This window comes from Gymnoscopelus microlampas (genome assembly GCF_963454915.1).
Source record: "Gymnoscopelus microlampas genome assembly, chromosome: 4".
NCBI classification, from domain to species: domain Eukaryota; kingdom Metazoa; phylum Chordata; class Actinopteri; order Myctophiformes; family Myctophidae; genus Gymnoscopelus; species Gymnoscopelus microlampas.
In genome coordinates this window covers 5,276,345-5,283,026 of record NC_139941.1, presented here as the reverse complement: position 1 = coordinate 5,283,026, position 6,682 = coordinate 5,276,345, and the positions used below count along the sequence as shown (strand labels likewise).

The 6,682-nt window shown below is 42.1% G+C and overlaps 1 pseudogene across 1 annotated transcript; it reads left to right on the top strand.

Annotated features, from left to right (window-relative positions):
• Positions 1–6,030: 6,030 nt before the first annotated feature.
• LOC311043272 (histone H2A-like) lies at positions 6,031–6,439 on the top strand (annotated as a pseudogene). Its single transcript has one exon. The product of its transcript is annotated as a histone H2A-like (transcript).
• The last annotated feature ends 243 nt before the right edge of the window (positions 6,440–6,682 follow it).

The following is a 6,682-nucleotide window of genomic DNA, read 5'->3' as shown; positions in this document are numbered from 1 at the left end:
GTCAGATATAGAGCGGTTGGCACCGCTAAAAACACAGTATGGGTTAGCGCCCCAGGCTGTGTCTTCCGTGAGGAAGAAGCCCAACAAACCCACGGTGAGGCCTTTAGGAGGGCCATTCCAGCAAACCGCAAGTGGAGCTAATACCATTAGACGGCCCAATCTAGTGGTATCGACCCAAGGAAATCACGCCAGAAGGAAATGTTTGGATCGGGGCGGTGCACCGGATCTGGCGCAGCGCTCAGGTCCTGGACCTGGTGAGACGAAGGAGGAGCCCGGCCAGGAGACAACCCACAGAGCCTAGTCCCTCCACGTGCCAGAGCCTCCCCGTGTTCAGGCAGAGTACTTCCGGAGAAGCGGACTGAGTGGCCCTGTCTTTCCCGCGAACGGCCTTCTACCTTCTACTATAGCCACCCCTCAACCCCTCCCTGAACCTAAAGGGTGTGAAGGCACTCCCTTCCTTAAAAAACAGCCCACTCAGCCCTTCAAAGGGAGGAAGGGGGTGAGAAATTAGAGCAACTGAAAATGTTAATTTCACACCCAGAGGGGAGAGAGTACTTCAAAAGTCCCTCCCTGTAAACAGGAACTCCACACCCAGAGGTGAGAGGATGATAATAATAATAATAAAATGTTTTTTGCAAATGTGAAAACTTAGCCATTTAAAATAGGATCAACGTGAGAGTTGGAATATGTTTTTGCAAATGTGAAAACTTAGCCAGTTAAAATAGGACCTTTTGGTATGCGGTCTAATATGGAAAAGACTCAGGAATCTGGACAATCCTGCCCTCAGCAGTCACTGGGAAGGTCAGTGGGGGCAAACGCAGTCCCCACAAACATCATTTACGATTCTGTGCCTATCGGTACATAACTCGGACGGCGCTGAGTCGACTAGCAGCCCATCGTCTGGGCGTCGCGGGCACTGCGCGACTCCTCAGCCTCAAGGTCTGCTGAGTCGGCGCGCCTCCGGCATGGTCCAAAACTATATTTGTTTTCTTAAATCTTTTATTGAGTCCTAATCCTGTACCATTCTTATAATGAGATTATGGATGATTTTTTGGTATGCGGTCCAGGTGGGACTCAGGATGACTGGACTTACCTGCCATGCACAGTCCCCAGTGAACACTTCTCACAAAGGTCACTGGCAATTTTATTTTATTTTATAGTTTGTAAACATGCCTAAAAACCTAAACCTTAAAGAAAGGTTAAATGGTTAACCCTAATTGGGAATCCCCCCCCCCCCTCTAGGAAAGGGGAACCAGCCAAAAATAACTTATGGCAAAGATTTAGAATGTAGTTTAAAGACTTAGTTAAACAGAACAGAATGTGAAATTATAAGGACCTTAAAATTAAAGAGTAACAGGATCCCAAAAATACTTTCTTTCAAAGGTAAGATGGCGAGAGCAAAAATTCCTTGCTCTGCCTTTTTCTGAAAGGGTAACCTTTCTAAAAAGGCTTAGCACTGAAGTCCAACCCTAACCATTCCCTAACCACACTCGGATGCCACATAGTCGGAGACCTGTTTTGTTATTGGCAGTATTCTGTCACTTCTTTTTCTTCTGCCACTTTTCGCAGTTCTGGCTGAACCGTGCTGTCGCTTTTTACGAAACTCGGCCATATGGTAGATGGTCATGAATAACGATCAAGAAATAATTCTCACAATCTTTCGTCCAAAGGTGGCGCTATAGCACTCAATTGAAAATGCCAACTTTGAACAGGTACAGTACAGCTCATGCCCTGTTTGACCTACAGCCATGAAACTTGGATACACATATGCGTCTCCTCATGCTGAACAACTTTCACCCTCTGACTTTTGACCTCTGACCTTTAGATCTCCCACCATTTTGAATTATATGAAAAACAGTCATTGGCTCCTAACTTCTGCATTTTTTCACTTATGGAAAATCCGTTGGAAATTTTTGTAGGCAGTGGTCCAAAGTTCAAGTGTTAAACGTTTCGTGCAGATTGCTCAAAAATCCCAGGAGGAGATATATTTTAACTATTACAGTTTTATTAAAATTATTCATCTGTGCCTAAAACATACATGCAGACTCACATTTCTTTGAAACTTTGCAGAAATGTACAGGGTCATTCCAAATATCACTGAAACCAATCTTACTCCAATTGGCCAAAAGAGGGCGCTATAGCAATTTTTTGAAAAGGCAGACTTTAAACAGGCATAAGTCATGCCTCGTTTGGCCGAAAGTCGTGAAACTTGCTTACACATGTGCCTTGACTCATGAGGAACACACGTATCGATTTGACCATTAAGCTCCGCCCTTAGATTTTCCGCAATTTTGAGCAGTTTGAAAAATACTTGTTTTTGCCAGTTCTGGCTTAACCGTGCATACGCTTTTTACGAAACTCGGCCATATGGTAGATGCTCATGAAAAACTACCAAGAAATAATTCTCACACTCATTCGTCAAAGGGTGGCGCTATAGCACTCAATTGAAAGTGCCAACTTTGAACAGGTACAACTCATGCCCTGTTTGACCTACAACCATGAAACTTCGATACACACATGCGTCTCTTCATGCCCGACAACTTTCGTGGTCTGACTTTTGACCTCTGACCTTTAGATCGCCCACCATTTTGAATTATATGAAAAACAGCCATTGGCTCATAACTTCTGCATTTTTTCACTTATGGAAAATCCGCCGCTTTTGTTTTGTCGGCAAAGGTCCTAAGTTCATGTGTAAAATGTTTTGTGCAGATTACTCAAAAATCCCAGGAGGAAATAGATTTTAACTATTGCAGTTTTATGAAAATTATTCATCTGCCCCTAACACATACATGCAAGACTCAAATTTCTTTGAAACGTTGCAGTAATGTAGAGAGTCATTCCAAATATCACTGAAACCAATCTCACTCCAATTGGCCAAAGGGGGGCGCTATAGCATTTTTTTGAAAATGCAAACTTTAAACAGGCAAAAGTCATGCCTCGTTTGGCCGAAAGTCGTGAAACTTGCTTACACTTGTGCCTTGACTCATGAGGAACACATCTATCGCTTTGACCAGTAAGCTCCGCCCTTAGATTGTCCGCAATTTTGAGCAGTTTGAAAAACACTTAAACCCAGGATTTTTCAGCTATTTGCGTGAAACTGTATCATCTGTGTGATCTCCTTTTTCACAGTTTCTTGTCTGTTGGGCCAATGGCGTCTCCCTTAAATGAATGCCTCACAATCTCAAGGTCGCCAGTTCAAGCCTCACTTGATGCAGACTTAATTTAAGTTGAATTGCAAACAACATGACTGTATCAATGAATACATGTGCAAATGGTAAAGATAACCTGAAATGCTTATTTGAGAGTATGTTTTTTCAACGTATGACATACTTCATTCTGAAAATAGCTGATCTACAATCTCACAACTTTTCATGGTTTGTGAGGTTGTAGATCGGCTACTTTCACTAGTTTTGGTTCTGAGGAGATGTACAATTTCTTCATTGGTAAATGGTTTGTGAACGAGTGATCTTAGTGTTAGTGAAACAGGGGCTTGGTTCATGAAAGAAGGCAAGAGTTTATGATCTTCAACAGACAATATCAGCCTGGACAAAGCTATAGCACTATAGGTAGTGTTGCAGCCTATTAGTCTGAAGGTTGAGAGTTCGAATCCTGTTAATGGCAGTAGGTTGAGATGTCCAATCAAACCATTATGTTTCCATCTCTCTCTCTCATCAATCTATTGTTTCCATGTCACTCTCTCTCTCTTCAATCTATTCCGTTTCCATGTCTCTCTCTCTCTCTATTCACTGGCCCCGTATTATCGCTGCTTGCAGCTATATTTATTATTAGGCTATCATTTTTTTTATTAACTCAGTGACATCATTTGGATTGTAGTCCTCATGTTTGACCTGTCTGATTATATATATATATATATGTATGTATGTATGTATGTATGTATGTATGTATGTATGTATATATACATGATTGTTGATCTGTATGATTGTTCAACTTTGACTAGATATACGTTTTTTTTTTTTTTTGCAATTTCTTTGGGGGCGCTACCCACACGTTTAGCTGTGTTGCTCATTCCAAGAAATGCCCGATCCTTACAAGGTGTACCTCGTTGTAAAGGTGACTAATCAACGATAAAAATGATATAAAACACAATACCAATTGGTATTATTAAAGGGGAGAAATAATCGACCAAAGTTAAGTTTCTGAACTTTTTTTTGGCAGTTTATCTCTCTCCTCTGTGGGCTTAATTGAGTGACTCTTCCACCTGGTCACCCAGCTGTGCTGCATCTAAATTGACGAGACTCTGAGAGTATATCAAGAGTGGGTTTAGCACAGTATGGTGACTGCCTTCTTCCCATCATGTTGTACACTGTCTCATGTCAGAGATGTGGTTGTATAAGACTTGTCCAGAAAATTTCAATGAATAGAGGTAGAGGAAATCTTTTACATTCCTCCTCTGTTGGAGTAGGCTATATGGCTTACCTTTGTACTCTTACCAGTATAGAGTTGTCAGTTGGCCAACTTCCTTATTTTAAGTCCTACTTTTTCCTCCCCAGGTGTGAGAGAAGTGACATGTTCACAGATTGTCTCTCATGCCAGCTTTTTTCATGCCAGCTTTTTTTAATTTATTTTATTTTATTTAATGTAGTTAAAGAGTACGATTACTGTCAGACGATAAAGGTTAAAAGGATTACACAAAGTCCTGGGGACTCTTTTCCATTGTGGTCCTATGTATTAATTTCTTCAACATGGCACGTGAAACAAATCACACGGCAATACATGTCATCCAACAAGAACACTATGTACAAAAGAGAAAAAGGGGGCGTGGGGGTGAAGGTCATCAGTGAATGACATTTCCTTTCAATGGGAAGTTGCATTTACCTCCCTTTGAGGACTTCTATAGATAGTTTCTCAGGCTGTAGTGTTGAAAGAAACCAGTGATTCAAATGTTTTAATGGATGAGGGCATTCCATGTTTCGGTGGCAGAGCAGTAGAATGAGGATGTTCTCATGTTTGTTCTATTTTTGGGCAGTACCAGATCTACAAGCTTTGTGTTTGCTGCACATTTTCCAAACCCTCTGGAGAGGGATTAGAACGTGTGAAAAGAAAAAAGGCATGGGTTCCCAAGGCTACCTAATGAGTGGTTCTCAGAGTCCCAAGGTGACAGTGAAGTGATAATTTAAGGACTTAAGACATTGTGTTTTTTTCTTCAAAAGGCCATTATTTCATCAAAAGTACTCAGCAGACAAATAATATAAGAGGCAAACATTTTGAAAATAGCCGATCTACAAGAGCTTGTGAGCTTGCTATTTTCACAAATGTATCTGTGGAGTCAAACAAATTGTAATGCCTCAACTAATTCTTTTGGGGGTCACCAGGTCAAATATGATTTTGTGGGGTCCCTGCAGTTCAAATATGATTATTTTGGGGGGTCCCTGCAGTTCAAATATTAATATTTTTGAGGGTCCCTGCAGTTCAAGTATGATTATTTTGGGACTGCACATCATTTCCCATTCCAAGTGCATTTGTCTTATATGCAACTCTTCCAAAGCCCCCTCGGGTAAATGTTTTGGGGGGCTGGTAGATCATTTTGAGCTGGTCATTTTAAAAGTAGCTCTCAAGTCAAAAAAGTGTGGGCACCCCTGTACTAAACCATATGGATAGCTAGCGTACGACAAGTAGCGAGGCCAAATAAGGCCATTAATGACAGCAGGGTGCAAACGTCTTTATTTTATTAGCCTGATTATCAGACTGAAGCGTGAAGGCAGTCCACTCAGAGAGCAGGCCGGGGTCTATATTCAGTTCAGTTCAGTTCGGTTTTATTTTCAGTATACAAATACCCAAAAATACACACACACACACACAAATAAAAACGTTGTTCTCTGATTGGTCTCTGGTCAGGATTGTCCTTCTCGTGGAGGAACCGTTCACACCACTAGTAGTGATTGGAGGGGAGTTCATAATATGATTGGTGGGGCGCCCAAAGACAGTACTAAGTTGAAGATATAAAAGGTTTTGTGTCCTTTTTCTCTATCACATTTTTTCGAAGAGTAATTCAAGAAATAAAGCTAAATCATGTCAGGAAGAGGCAAGACCGGTGGAAAGTCCAGAGCTAAGGCTAAGACTCGCTCATCTCGTGCCGGGCGTCAGTTCCCCGTGGGTCGAGTCCACAGGCTGCTCCGTAAAGGCAACTATGCCCAGCGTGTCGGTGCCGGTGCCCCCCGGCGTCTATCTGGCGGCTGTTCTGGCGGCTGTTCTCGAGTTTCTGACCGCTGTGATCCTGGAGTTGGCTGGAAACGCTGCCCGTGACAACAAGAAGTCTCGCATAATTCCCCGTCATCTCCAGCTGGCCGTCCGCGACGACGAGGAGCTCAACAGACTGCTGGGTGGAGTGACCATCGCTCAGGGCGGTGTGCTGCCCAACATCCAGGCTGTTCTGCTCCCCAAGAAGACGAGAAAGCCGCCAAGAAATACATTTACTTAATTCTACAAACACAACAAAGGTTATTTTAAGAGCCAACCACTATTTCTATATTAAGAGTTCCTTCCGATTACCCCTTGTTCACCTGTCCACACTTCTTTGCAACAACAGCAGTTAATTGTATTAACACAATATACGGGAATAAGCTAACAACTTTTCTTTGTAATCTTTCATTTATATTTCATGTATACAATGCTTGTGAGGTCAGAGCACTCTCGATATGCGTGTATGACTAAGTGTATATTC